The sequence below is a fragment of the Rhinolophus sinicus genome, chromosome 14 (genome assembly GCF_057876585.1).
Source record: "Rhinolophus sinicus isolate RSI-liver-muscle chromosome 14, RSI-T2T, whole genome shotgun sequence".
Taxonomy (NCBI): Eukaryota; Metazoa; Chordata; class Mammalia; order Chiroptera; family Rhinolophidae; genus Rhinolophus; species Rhinolophus sinicus.
Genome location: NC_142514.1, coordinates 147806299 through 147822111, shown reverse-complemented (window position 1 = coordinate 147822111; position 15813 = coordinate 147806299).

The window sequence follows — 15813 nt, the reverse complement described above, 5'->3', positions numbered from 1 at the left end:
ACATGGCGAGGCCAAAAAGGAACACCCACGGAGCCAGATAGGGGAGTCATACCACTATATTCTCGATGGCGGCTGCGTTGGAGACACAGGAAGCAGAAGCCACAATCTGCCGTCAGCTTCTCTGCCAACCAACCAACCAACCAACCAACCAACCCACCCACCCCTTGCTAACTGCAATCCGCTCTGGCTAGCTCAGCCACGGCAGTTATATCAGTGGCTAATGGCTAACCAGTAACAGCTGGTGGCCAACTAGTCACTGCTCATGGCCATCTACTACCTGAGCCAGCACCTTTCCACGTGAGGCTGAGAACCTGGAAACTGCTCTCTGGGACTCTGTCCCCACATATATATACACAGGAGGAAATTCATATACAAAAAATTGTTTTTACCAAGTTGAGAATGTGCCAAAAAAGCGGTTTTCAAGCCTGCTTTTTTCACTTAGCACTGCATCATAAAGCAGTTTCTGAGGGCTGCACTTCCCCATTCCAAATCACCTGAGGTGTTGCCTCGTAGATGAACTGATGAATTTACAAGCTGCTGTCAAACATGACTAGTGATGGCTGTGGCATTCATACCAGTGGTTCTTCTTGAAAGCAATTAAATTTGGCATTGCTATCGCTACCTAATGTGTTTATATCAGCTCCTGAAATTTTCTAAAGCCATAAATTTCTCAAGTTAATTATAAACAAATTGCTCTGCGTAATTAATGGGCATCACTAATGGGTATTAGCTAATGTGAATGTGAATGAACCTTGTGACAGCCTCACACGGACTGGATTAAGGAGGTCACGAAGGTGGCCCTGGAAAAGAGTCAGTCCCCCCCGAACCCTGACCTTCAAGTGCTCCAGGAATCCTCAAATCCAGAATCTGCTGGAGCAAGAGTGTCCCAACGCTGCTGTTGCCCATGTTGGGTCTTCAGGGTGTGTGCCCCTCGGACCTGCCCAAAATGCATCAAGAAGTATGGAGGGTCTAATATGAGGGTGATTGGTGTCCTCTCAGTTTATTAACAAACGTCTCTCTTCCACGCCGATTTCTTGTCTATGGCACGCCATGTGGTCCTCGTCACACTGTCTGGCACGGTGGTGATCAGGCTGGACACTAGGGCCGGGCTCTCAGCATTCAAGACCCAGCTCTGCCAGCTACTAGATGTGGGGACATGGGCAAGTCACTGCTTAATCACACAGTGCCTCAGTTTGGCCATTTGTAAAATGGGGATAATCATTTTTAGTTCCCTTGCAAGCTTGTTGTGAGGACTAAATCAATTAATACGGTAAAGTGAATATAATAATGCTCAAGAACATTAACTATTATTATTACACATTGTCAGCATCCCACTTTGCAGATGAGGTAGCTAAGATTCTGTGACCCAAGTCAGGACCAGGATGAGGCAAGTGAGACAGGCACGTGGTGCGCAAAGTGTAAGCAGATGCTCCCTCTCAGAGTCGCTGCCTGACGCCAGTGCCTGCCGCTGTGACCTGTCCACATCTGCTCAGCCTGGATCCAGGTCCGGATGACTCCAGAGTCCCTCTGCTCTCACAGAGATGCCCTTTCCTGGTAGCTCTCCTTCCTGGCTTTGACAACTTTGTTCTGGAAAAGGACCCCCAAAGGACTGAGGGGCTTCTCTGGGCCAACACTGGTTTGATGCCTGGGTTCTCTGTGCAGAAACCGTGCCCACACTCTCCTCTGCCTCTTTCCAACAGAGGACAATAGTGTCAGTGGAGCTGAGCCCCCACCATTCTCATCGAGACTGTAGCAAGATTCTTAATCTTTGGTAGACAAAGATGGCAGGACAAGGTGTCCTGAAATAAGAGCCAAGCTGTCCCCCAGGCCTTTGTCTTACATCCTTATCCACATGACGCTCTCCAGTGACTTATTTAATGGCTCAGCACAGCCGTCCTTGTGGCCACTGGGAGTTGCACGCTGTTGGGAGATGAACCAGGAACCTTAGCATCCCTGAAGGGGAGAGGATGGGGGGTTGGGGGATTCAGTGGAATCAATGCCTTTCTGGAGCCTCGTTTTGGATGGTCAATGCCAAGAGCAGCTTCTTTCCTTCAACTGCTACTATGTTCAAATTTCTTATCATGCAGGAAGGAAATTGGCCTTTATTATGCGCTTATCATGTGTGACATCTTCATAGATATTATTATCCTCACTCAACAACTGAGTAAACTGAGGCTCAAAGAGGTTACACTAGTCATGTAGCAAGTGAGGAGCAGAGCAAGGATTTGGAGCAAGACTTGCCGTACTCTGTGTACATGGGCACGTCCCTGGGTTACCATACTCTGGGGTGTAACTTTGGGCCTCATTTCAGCTGAAGTGTCTGCGGACTTCAGGCCTTAGAGCTGTTGTTTCACATCCCCTTGGAGCAAGGGCGGGTGTCAGGGACTGAGTACAGGTCTCATGGTCATGGCCATGTTGGAGATGATCTTGCTGGGATTCAGTGGTCATTTTAGGAGGAGCAGAGCCAATGAGCCGAGGAGATAGTCCGAGTGGCAAATGGGAAGTAGGTCCTTGAATGGGGCGACTCCCAGCTATAAAACCATCGAGACCAATCCCTAAGAAGGAACCTCCCCTCTGCAACCCCCAACCCCCCAGGGGACAGGCTACGCTGATTGCTGACTCTCCCCAAATGAATGATATCAGACCCTACTGGTATCTTCCCTGAGGATGTGGAAATGAATTTTAATGTGAAGGAAATTGCTTCAAAATGAATAACAAATGTTGTGAAGTTTATATATGTGTGCATATATGTATATATACACATATATGTGGAGAATAGACATTTGATTTAGTCATTGGCCCATTCATTCATATTTATTTATTTTTTCACTCTTAAATTTATTTCTTCACTTATATGTTCATGTATTCAGTCACTGACTCATTCACTCATTCATTAACACATTCATCGGTCCATCTAATCATTTATTCAAGAACCTTCCTGAACACCTACTATGTGCTAAGTACCATACTATATGTTAGGAATATAGAATTCAATAAGACAAAATTCCAGTCTAATGGATTAGGTTATCCATTTATATACATAAGTGCATTACAATGTTTTAGGTTCCACAGTAGAGAGACAGACAGTGTATTTTGGGAGTCTGGAATTGATTATCCCTGCTTGTGAGGGGATATCTTGACAGGAATTCTTGAGTGAGAGTTCATCAAATGAAGAAGGAGAGGGGTAGGACAGGAGAGAGCATGAAGTACAACCCCGTGCAAATGGGCCCATGGCTCCCGTAGTTTCTAATTCACACTTATCTCAGGTAGTCGTGAGTCCTTTGCTCTGGGGAGGATTTATGTGAGCAGAAGAGAAGACAAAACATTCTTCACTTTATCTACCCACTTCTACCTGCCACCAGAAGATGTAAGTGATAGTTTTCAATTTTTCAGAAAATGATCTGAGGTGAGGAGGACACGGACCCCCGAGTACTGGAGGTACCACAGGGGCCACCCTGCCCTCAGGGGTTGAGCCTAGTCCTTGTGGTCTGTCACCCCCAAGTGTCTCTGGTCACCCTTAGCTGCCACAGGCATAAAGCACTGCAATGGGGAGCAAGAGTCACTCCAAACACTAAAAGTGGTATTTGTTTGAAGGAATGAATACTGTTTACCACTTGGATGTGGAAATTTCCCAGCGTCTCTCTCTAAGGGACCCATAAGACTTATTCTTAATTTATGTAGTATCTTTCCTTCAAATAGCTTTATAAATTTTTAATCAAAATTGTATTTTAGAAACTAAAAACTACTTGATTTCTACCAGACTGTCACATTTGAAAGGAATTTTATAAAACCCAAATGGGATTTTTTAATGTCTATATTTCTTCTTCTTCAAGTGGGCTTCCAACCAAGGCTTCAGATTGTCTCTCCTTTTTTTAAAAAGGGACTTTTTACATGCAATGTCAAATCCAGAAACGTGACATACAGTAAGTGGCATTCTATTTTAACTCACTTTGACAAAATAATGAACTCTATTTGTAGGAGCAATAGAGCCTCATCTGACAAGGAGATATCTCTGGAGTTTTACTATAAATGGAAAAAACTATTTCTTTTCTTTTCTGATAAAATACCAAGTTGGAGATTTTGGAGAAAATTTTTGGAAATGATGGAAAATATTTGAGTTGGTAGGAAACCCCCCCACCGTAACCACACGTCCTGCTGTTCATCAGTCATGTTTGCATTGCTGGTTTGGGCCAACACATGCCATTATCCTCCAGATGCGTGTTTCCCATCCCTATGAGCTGCATCCAGTGCCTGGGGGCAAGCAAAGCCTCAGCTTCAGGACAGCCTCAGCTTCCTGCCGAAGACGGTGACCAAGGCATCTCTTTCCTCTCCCGGTAACACATATGGACACTGGCCCAGATGAAAATCATAGGGTGCTGGGATGAGCAACCCCAAGGCAAACCCAGCTCATAGCCCAAATCAGGGCTTCCAGACACAGAGAAAAGTAGCTTTGTTTTGAACTGTTTATGTTTAATATATCTGCTTGGTCATTCTTTTAAAACAAAAACCTAAAGTGGGGAAGGGAGGCTTTGCTTTCAAGCTGAGACTAGAACCTCGAGTTATCGGGAAAGGCCACCAGGATGTCCTGGAGAAATGGGGGTGGGGACTTTGATCTTCACTTTCAAGCCCTTGGACTCCCGGCAAAAGAGAGGGAAAAGGCTGCCTCTGCCCTTGGGGGAGGGAACAGGCAGCTTACTTCAAGGTAGGAGCTGAAGGCAATGTCCCAGCTGGCTATCACAAAAAGAGGTGAATTTTATTTTTATTAGAAAAATGTATTTAAGACAATAAAATGAAATTCATGTATAAACCCACCACCTATTTTTTGAATTATTAAAATAGGAAAAGAGACTCCTTTCCTCTATCTTAACATCAATGACCCCTTTGCCATGATAACCATTGTCCATCCTTCTTGACATTTTCTGTCTGCATTTTCCAGCTCTCCTGACTCCAGCTAAACAACAATTAATGTTGTGTGGGAATGTTACTATCTGATAGTCCCTTTTCTTTTAAAGCCCAGCTAGAGACGCCATAGCAGATATTTTTTAATAAGAAGATTCAGTAGACTGAGTAAAGCAGATTTCCTTCCCTAATATGGATGGGCCTTGTCCAATCAGTGGAAGGCCTGAAGAGCGCATAAAGGCTGACCCTCCCCCAAGTAAGAAGGAATTTCTCCTGCCTTCAGACTTGTCCTGAAACCTTGACTCTTCTTAGGTCTCAAGCCTGCTGGCTTTTGAACTGGAACTTAAACCGTGGCTTTCATGAGTCTACAGCTTGCCAACTGAAGATTTGGGATTTCTCAGTGTCCATAACTGGATGAGCCAATTCGTTATAATAAATGCCTCTCTCTCTCTCTCTCTCTCTCTCTCTCTCTCTCTCTCTCTCTCTCTCTCTCTCTCCCCTCCCCCCCCCGTGTGTGTGTGTGTGTGTGTGTGTGTGTGTGTGTGTGTGTATCATACTTCCTGTTTGCTCTGTGTCTCTGGAGAACCCTGACTACTGCAGTAGAGAAGCTCTCACCAAACAAGACATGACTGAGGAACATCAGGCAAAGAGACTGTCAGTGAGTATTAACTATGTGTAACTACAGTGCCAAAATAAAAGCCAGGGTGGAGGTAAAAGTGGCATAATGGAATGTAAATACTCTGACAATTTAGAATGAGAGGAGAAGGGCAGAAATCGGTGGAATAAAAATAAGTGCATGTATTACTTCACTCCTAACAGTAGTTACCATTTAAAACTAACTGAACGGGCAGTCCCCAAGTCTGGCCATTGAGGACTAGCCTTCAGAGGCTTTAGGACGAACAAAGCTGTAGAAGGAAAGCTGGTCTTGCGTTTCCTTCTCAGCCCTGCTGTCTGATTTTAAGCAATTATATTTACCTGGGCCATGGAGATGTTGATATCTACCTGAAATGATTTCTCTTACCGGATAGTTGCCAAATGTCAGACGTGGGCCAAACCTGACACCCTAGTGTTAAGGAGTCATGCTTCCTCTCGTTACAGGTGAGAGCCCAGCATTGGGATGGGGCAGGTGATTTCATTTCTATGTGGCAGGTGACTCATAAAATGTAAGGCACCACTTTTTCCCCTTAGTTCCCTGCTCTAACGTTTGCTCTACCAGTTGGAGCCACCCCAGGACCATTTCTTCTAGCTGGTTCCTGCCCCGCTGCTATTTGTTTGTTGCTGTTGTTGTTGTTTTATGTTCCTCTTTCTCTCATTACAAACATTTAAAAATTATTTCCTGATATTTCTCTAATCTTATTATCCTTGTGATTTGATATGCTTTTGCCTTTGTAGTTTTAATTTTAGTCCATGAATTCCATCTATTTGCACTTCTTTTTCACTTTTTACCTTATGTTTTTACCATTTTATCTTAATCTTTTGTTTCATTTACTTTTATATAGTAAAAGAGGTGCTACTACTTGTATTTCTTTTTCACTTTTGTTTTTACCCTTTTATCTTAATCTTTCATCTCATTTACTTTTATGGTTTTAACCTTTTATTTTGTTGGTGTAGAGTGTTTTACATTTTCTTTTAAATCTCATCCATCTTATTCCATTGTTATTTTTGTTGCTAACCTTTCGCCTTTATTATGATTTATATTCTTTTAAAAGTATGAATTGCTTTTTTTATAGCTGTTTCAGTATCCTTCTAACCTCCCATACTCTCTTTCATGATTGAAATAATCTTATTCATTTTTCTTTTTTTTTATATATCTGTTATAATTTTCATGTAATTTTACAATGGCCAGTCAAAATGCATTGCCATGGCTGTAGCAGCAGAAGAAAGGCTCACAAATGACGGAGATCAGGGCCCTTCTTCCTTGCATTTGTCCTAAAAACTATACCCTCTTCCTTCCAGAGGCTGTCTCTTCCTAGTCAAGGGTCTTTACGCCACCTCACCCCCTGAAAATCCAGAAGACCACCGGTTAGCACTCCCCAAAATTCTGATTCTCTTTGTACATCCGACAAACTTGATGGTGGGAATTGTGTTGCCGCCTACCATCCCAAACCCCCCAATGTTGTAGGAGACTCTCCCAGTTTTTAAATTATTCATCTCCAAGTCACTGGGGCCAGTTTCTGTCTAGGAGGTTATTAAACTTTGTGTCCATTGCTTCATGGGAGATGTCTTCTCTCTGACTTCCTACCAAGCAGAATGCTGATTCCTTAAATACACTTCTACCCATGTTGTATCCTCGGAAATAAGGTGCTTACTCACCTAGTTTGTGGTTAAACAATAGCCTTGGGGAAGAGAGAAACCTCACTGATGGCTCTTGATCGTATTCCAAGTTGCCGCAGGTGTTGTCGATTCGTGCTGTAGCAACTAGCAATGGGGCCAGAGTCTAGAAAATGATTACAGGAGGCATGTGTTTGGTGATTGAGGGAAGGGCCATTCAATTTTCATAACATTACAAAGCAAGGTCAATTATCCAAACCTTGCAGATCCCAGGCCACTTTCTGACTGAAGCTTTGTAGTCATCGCTCATTTTATACAGTTAATGAAAGCAAAGTCCTCAAGCTACATAAAACACCTGGACAAAATTTCCTGTGCCCAGAACTGCTCAAGGAGGGTCTCAATGGTCTCATTTTGGACGTTGGTGCCATTTATGAAGACGCTGTGCATGATGTTTTAGGCACATAGCAATTTATTAATAAATATTAGTTGGAATAATTAAGTAACTGACTCAAAAAAATAGTATCTCTCATTTTTAAGAGCATTCCTTTCATGCCCTACTCTTTTTAGCTATTTCATCTGAATGTATATCATTGCCTTGTTTTTCCCTAATCAAAAGTTAAACCTGAGTTGCTCAAGCCAGTGGTCTATATTAGTTATTCTACTATTGACTGTTGTACTGTTTCTTGTGGGGGAAAAAAATCTAAGAACAGAAATCATTAGTGGGATTTGACTTTTCTTTGGTCTTTGATCTGTGGACAAGGGTTACATAGGTTCAATGTAGATGCTGCTTATGTCCATCTAGAATGGGGGTCTGCAGGCTTTTATAATAGAGGGGCAGATAGTAGGTATTTTAGGTTGTGTGGGCCATGCAGACTGTGTTGCAACTACTCAGCTCTGCCATTGTAGGGGGAAAGCAGACACAAACAATACATAAACACATAAGCATGGCGGGGTTCCAGGAAAATTTTATGTGTGAACACAGATTTGAATAGCATACGATTTTTACGTGTCATAAAATCTTCTCCTTCTAATTGTTCTTTTTCAAAAAACCCCAAACCAACTATATGAAAAGGTACTAACCTTCATTAATCATCAAGGAAATGCAAATTAAAGCCACAATATATCACCACACACCCTCCAGAATGGCTGAAAAGAAAGTCAGAAAGTTTCAAATCAAGGCTGGTGAGAATGTGGAGCAAAGTAAATTCTTCTCCAGCGTTGGTGCAAATGTAAATTGGTGCAATTATTTTGGTAAACTGTTTTTCAGTGTCTAATAAAGTGGAACATATGCATGCCTTATTACCCAGCTATTTCACTTTTAGCTATATACCCAGTTGAAATGCATTCATGTATTCACCAAGCGATATGTCCTAGAATGATCATAGCAGCACTATTTATAACAGTAAAAAAAAAACTGGATAGTACCCAAATGGGCATTAGCAATAGACTGAATAAATAAATTGAGACCTAATGGAATACTATACAATATATTCCACATAATGGAATATACAGAAATGACAACAAATGATCTACATTCATGCGATAATATGTATGAAACTCAGAAAACATCATACTGAGTGAAAAAAAGCCAGACCCCAATGAGTATCTATTTATTATTCCATTTATCTAGAGTACAAAGCCAGACAAATCTAATCTATACTGTTAGACATTAGGACGATGGTCATCCTTGGGTTGGTGCAGCAACTGGAAGGGACCACAAAGAGGGACTTTGTTGTACTGGTCATGCTCTGTTTCTTGATCTTGGTGTTGATTACGTGTGTGTGTTTAGTTTGTGAAAATTCATTGAGCTCCACATTTATACTATGTGCACTACAAAACTATATTGCACTTCAATACAAAGTTCATGAAATCTTACCTTATACTCTAGTGTTATGACCAGGATTAAAGACAGTAATTTCTTAGCCCAGGTCCTGGCACATAGTAATGATTTTAGAAACCACAGCTATTTTTATTATTGCTACATAATATAAATTATTTCCTGACGATCATCAGCTTTGGCTAATACTGTCCGCTTCATTTTATCTTGCTTGACATTAGCCTGACAAATGAGGTCCTGTCCAGACCTGACTCTGCTGCAGTGGCTTTGAAATTTGTCAAAATTTGTGCAGCAATGTTGAGCATCATCAGGTATGTGAACTGAACGCCAGTGAACAGTAATGTCTGTTAACGTGGGATTATTGCTCTACATTTTTAACATTTTTCTAAAGCAGCTCTGGCAAGTGAGGTCAAGCTCTGTGAAAGGGCAATGACTAAGGTTTTCTAGAATCATGTCTGACGTGGATTTCACATGCAGATGTATTATCTAAGCAAGATTCAGAAATGGCTTCATTGGGACTTTTGCAAGGGCCAGTGTGTTGGAGAAGCATTCGAGATGCTACAATGTCCATCGTTTCCTGTCTCCTCAGCACCACCTGGTCCCATCTGTATGAAGCTTTTTATTGTCTCTGTATGTTACAAGGTCCTATGACAAATTCTCAGATAGATTCAGAAGTAACTCATGTTGAGCACCCCCATCTGTTTCTTTGCTTATACTCTTCCTCCTCATTCCAGAAAGGCTCAAAGTGGCTTACACGAATAGTGCTGTTGGAGCCATCTTTAAGGGTAACTGCCTAGCCTGTAACATCGCTCTTCTAAGAACTTCCTCTCTCAGTGATAGCGGTGGGTCTGGAAGCCATGTTTGTACTTCATTACCCCTCCCCCATGGTCCTGGGTGATTAGACAACTGACCCAAACTGGGCCAATCGCAATCTTTCTCCTGAGAATTTGAACTTGGTACTTAGAGACAGTAGTCACTTTCCACTGACTGGCTGAATGAGACCGCATCAACTTACCTTTTGCACAGAGAAGAAAAGAAAGCTGGTCTACAGAAGCAGAGAGAATGAAACAGACACACAGGAGAAAGTAGAAATGGGACATTCGGGGGAAGAGAAAGGAGAGAGAGTGGGAGAGGGGATGCCTTGGTTTCTGGTATTTCTCTCAATCCTGGTTGTTGTCTCTCCTATGGCCCAACCACACTACCTCCCTCGTGCCCATGAGATAACCCTGTAATATTACAGTATTCCCTCCAGTACTTTTTAGCTCCAGCAAACTCATATAGGTTATCCACAAACAGTCTCCAATTAAGATAAAAAATGTTACTACAAAATAAAGTCACAATCAAAATGTGTTGACAGCTGGAAAATGAGACCCACAGGCTAGTAAGATGTCAGGAGAGAGGAGAGGATACCCACGGCCATCACAAGAGCCTATGTGTTTGCTTCTCACAGCCATCAAATGCCAAGGAGGATGGGTCACCAGGCATCAATTGTCTCAACCCTGACTGCACAGTAGGGACACTGGGGAGCTTCTGAAACACACTCCCAGGCCCCGCCCCAGAGACCACAATTTAATTGGTCTGCACTGGCATCTGTATGTTGCAAAAGCTCCCTTGTGATTCTAAAGTGAGGCCAGGATGGAGAGCCACCGACTTACATTATTCACAGCATATAGAAATAAAAATAAATAGTGAATCAAATAAAAAACTGTTCTCCGAGAGAAGTACAGGAATGGTGCTGGAGCCACAGAGAGAAATCCCCCCATGGATGGAGCCTCATTTGCAGGGCAGGGGTGATGTACTAAACAATGTCCTCAACAATATCTTAAATCCAGACGTGTCCCTGAAGGTGAGTGGATGGATAATCCCAAAACGCCATCCAGGAAAACACTCCCACGAGGTAGGGACAAAACATCTCTGCCGCCTGGCTTCATCCTGGCATGGGTTTAGAGCATGGAAACCCATGGGGTTAGAGAAAGGAGAGAGAGTGGGAGAGGGGATGCCTTGGTTTCTGGTATTTCTCTATTTGCACAAGGACTCCTGAAATTTAAAGCAATTTTTTTTCCCCCTGAGGAGAGGGTCTACAGTTTTCATCAGATTATGAGTAGTGGCTTTGAGCTGCCCAAGGTATCAGAACCACTGGAAGAGCAGAATTCATGGGCTGACTACATTTTTTGACAATTCTCTAACCATTCAGGACTCTCTCAACTGCCCGACGGGGTTTCCAGGTAGACACTTTTGTGGGCACCTGGCATGTGTTATAGCTCGCCACGTTGCTGACTTGAGCATAAGGCAAATTTCCTGATAGTCAGGACCAATGCCCCTGTTGGAAAGCTGAGGAGCCTGGCAAGGGCACGAGCAGGAATAGAAGGCAAAGAGACAGGCCGAAGGAGTCCTTGGTGGGCCAAGATCCTCCTCAGGAAGCATTTGGGATACACACCATTGCACAGACAAAAGGGCAGTGGAGCTCCAAAAGTTCTCCATCTGAGCACAAACAGCAATAATTTCTGCTTAGAACAAATTTAAAGCCAGTGGACCAAATACCTATCTTATTCATAAAACATCTCTGCAAGTACCCATGGAACATTTAACCTTGAGAAATATAGTTTCCTGGTACCCTCTCAAAGCTAAATTGTTTGCAAAATATATGACGATGTGACTGAATTAGTTAACTTGTTCCTTAGGGTTATTGACCATAAGTCAGTTTAATGTTGGAGGCTGTCTACCAAAAATGATGACTTTGTTTTTAGAAGCATTTGATCTGTAATCCTTCCTTACAGCATTAATTAGATAGTAGGTAAGTTATCTCTTAAGGTCAGCACTGGCTCATGAAACGGAACTATGGTATCTATGAAGAAGTGAAGATTTTGAACAGGGGGGTGATATCCTGATATTTTAATCACTGAGGAGGAGTAGCAAGACTTTGAGGTATTAAGTAGAGTGCAGGCCAAAATAAATGCCAGTTTTATCTCTTTGGGAAGTGCCATCTGATTCATCAAAAACATATTCTTACTGGGTAGTTCCTAAATCAGAGGTCGGCAAACCATAGCCCATGGACCAAATAGGGTCTGCAGCCTGTTTTTGTGTGGCCTGCAAGCTAAGAATGTTTTTTTACATTAGCAACTTGCAAGCTAAATCTTGAAGGTTGAGGCAGGGAAGACAGGAAGAATGTTCCAAGTGAAAAGATCTACACGAGGAAACATGGAGGCCTGAAGTTACTCTCCCAGCAGAGGGACAGACTGCCTTCCCTGACATGGGAGAATCAAGGAGTTCATGAAGTGGAGGCCAGGACCACTCAGTAACCTACAGGAGATGTCTGGCTTTAGAGCTTGACTGTTCATCAGTTAGGTGTCAAGGTCATTTCCACTATATCACTGGGCACCTGCTTGTACAGCATGAGCTATTTGATTCTTTAGCACGTCTCCATGTTCATGGGGCCACAGGAGTGAGCAGGCCCTCGCACTGGAAGCTGACACCCTGAGGTGAGAGGTATTACTGCCTGGTCAGAAGTACCTCAAGGGGGGAGGTGAGGCAATTCAAGCCCTGCGGTAGCGAGGAGAAGCCAGCTCCTATTCCACAGCCTCTTACAGCGCAGCTCTTCCAACAGATGGGGGATGGGTGACCATACTCAATGGAACCCATTGGGCTCTATCTGGGAGGAAAGAGCATGTCAGGTATGTTGTGTCTGATACCGAGCGCCACAGTCTGATGGTGAGTGCACTCAGACCATCTTAGCTGATGTTTACATTGAAGCAGGACACGGGGCAGGGAGCCCAGAGAGGAGCACCTGCTTTAATTTCCTGAAGATGAACTAGGCTTTCTTATTCTACCCCAGACAGGAGAACTAAAACCGCCGATGAAAACTACAGAAAGGGAGATTTTGGCTCAACATAAAGAATTTTGTGATCATTAACACATATGTATTGAGGACCTAATATGTGCTGGAACTATTCTAGGTACTTTACAACACTTGGAGCTGTCCAGCCATTGAATGAGACACCTTGGAAGGCAGCGAGCTCTCTGTCACAAGAAATGTTCCAGCAGAGGCAGGTTGACCTCTTAGTGGAAATGTTGAGGGAGGAATTGAAGCCTGAAGCAGGAAACTAACACAGTTGGCTTCTACTTTCTCTTTATCCCTGTGACGCTATGACACCTACTTCCTACCGTGTTTCCCCGAAAATAAGACCTAGCTGGACAATCAGCTCTAATGCGTCTTTTGGAGCAAAACTTAATATAAGACCAGTCTTATTTTACTATAATATAAGACTGGGTCTTTAATATAATATAATATAATATAATATAATATAATATAATATAATATAATATAATATAATATAATATAATACAATACAATATAATATAACATAACATAGTAAATACCAGGTCTTACATTAATTTTTGCTCCAAAAGACACATTAGAGCTGATTGTCTGGCAAAGTCTTATTTTTGGGGAAACACGGTAAGGATTAAAGACACTTGCATAAGTTACATTCAGAGTTCTGTGTGTAGTGTCCTGGGGAGGCACAGGAGAAAGGAGACATTATCATCCTCACCCTGTGGGCCGAAAACCTGTAGGAAAGTGAAATGACTCCTAAGGTCACATACGCAATAGGGTCAGAAGCAGGACTAGAGACCACTGTTTCTGCCTCTCAGTCCAGCGTTTCTTCCTCTCCACCATGTGGCCCTGACACCCCACTGGCCTGCTGTGGGACAGTCCTGAAGGGGCCGGAGCCCCTTGGATGTCCAGGCAGCGCAGTGGCAGTCCCAAGCCACACTGCGGATCTAGGGTTACTACCAGGGTGGGCCTGTGGAAAGCGCCGTCATCTACAGCTGCTTCCTCCGAAGGGCCTGCGCTTGGGCTTTAATGCTCGGTGGTTACCGTCTTGAAATTCTTGATAATGTTGTCTGTGAACTTGTGTTTTCTAAGTGAGGTCTGATGGGACGATGGAGCATCACAGGGGCTTAGAGCCTCAGATCACTCATGTCCACCTCCCCCAAACCATTCTTGGGGTCCTACAGAGTTTCTCTCTTCCCAGCCTCCACCCCACAACCACGGAAGCCCTCCACCACAAGCAAGGCACAGGGAGGATTGGGGCTCAGCACACACCCTACAAGCAACATCTGGAGGTGGGGCTTGACAGCACCACAATGCTTCTGGTGGATGGCCAGCCAGAGGCCAAGTCTCTAGGGGACTGAGCCTCTCTCCTGCCCTCAATCCAGGTACCAAGACATCCCAGCAGGGACATTTAAAAGTCTGTGGGGGAATCCATCTACTGTGCTTAGGGGGGGTGAGCTCATGGCTAAGGGGAGATGCCTGGCCTGATTTCTTCAGTCTCACACCCCCAGTGGCTATAGGAAACCTCAGTCTTGAGGCTGGCAAGAGGGGGAAGCTGGCCGTTCTCAGGCCAGGAAAGCATGCATGCACCTTGTAACATGGAAAGGGGCCCCAGGACACCAGTGAGGATCCATACTGTCCTGCAAGTGTCCCCATGCTTTGAGCACCCCTTCAGCCACCTCCATGCCTAGGGGAGATCTCTCTTCCTTCTTCTACCTTCCTGACCCTGGCTTGGGTTTGTCACTTTGGCCAGCTCCAAGGCACCATCTCGGGAGGAGCTGCAATATAGAAATTGAATGCTCTTATATTTGAAATTAAATTTGCATTGCACAATATAAAGAGGAACAGTAAAATTCATGCTAATAACTGAAAACTTTAATTTTTCTTAGAACAACATTAATAGCAAATGAAAAATACTATGACGAGAGAGAGAGAGAGAGAGAGAGAGAGAGAGAGAGAGAGAGAGAGAGAGAGAGAGATTTTAGAAGAAAGGAACAAGCTTTATCTGTAACAGCATTTTTTCCTGCTTTTTAACCTTTGGGACCCGCATTTTCATTTCTGCACTGAGCCTCACAAATTATGTAGCCAGTTGTGGTGACAGCTTGCTCCTTGCATCAGCCAACACTTGTGCAAGCCTGGCAGCTGATCCTGAAACCAATAGTTAGAACCCAGTTTTGTAATAATGTTACTTTCTGTGAGTGCCCTGTGGTGACTCACAGCTCAAGATTGTATATTTCTCACTTGTCTGAATGCAAAGTAAAAATGGCTATTTTTATAGAACAAAAACCCAGGGAAAATATGGGATTCAGCCCATCTCTATGCACTGCTGCACCTGAGACACTCCGCACACATAATAAATCTGTCTTTGGAAACTTGCTCCTTTGCAATTTTGACACAGATAAATGACAAGTATTAAATCTTAAGGGAAAAGAACCAGCTGCTATAGTTGTTGAATTACTAAGACATAAACCTCCCGGCCAGCTGATTTGAAGCACCACCCAGAGGCCTCCTGGAAAAGGGTACAGCTGAGCTGGGAGATTATCAGGGGTGACCTCACAATGTCTGTCTTCTCCAGCCCAAAGAAACTCAAGGGCACGTCTAATATCACTGGATCTGAACTTTGGAAGCCACTGGACTTTCACTAGTGAGAGGACCTTGTTGGGGACAGACGCGATACTAATCCAGTGGTTCAGAATGTAAGATTGTCATCGAAGGGACTTTTTCTTTAACCAGAATGGATACCTGGTCTAAGAGCAAGGACTAGCAAGAGTCATACTTATTTGTTCGCCGATGGTGGGAGTCAAGGGTGAGGATGGGCATGATTCTAGAATGCCAGAGCCAAACATAGCTAGCAGACGATGTATCCCACCCTGGAGTGTTCCTCTGCCCCAGCTTGGATTCTTTAATTGTATACCCCAGTGCCCCATCCTTTGCCCAGCTTGGAGTGGGAGCTCAGGGGACTTTTAAAAAAAAA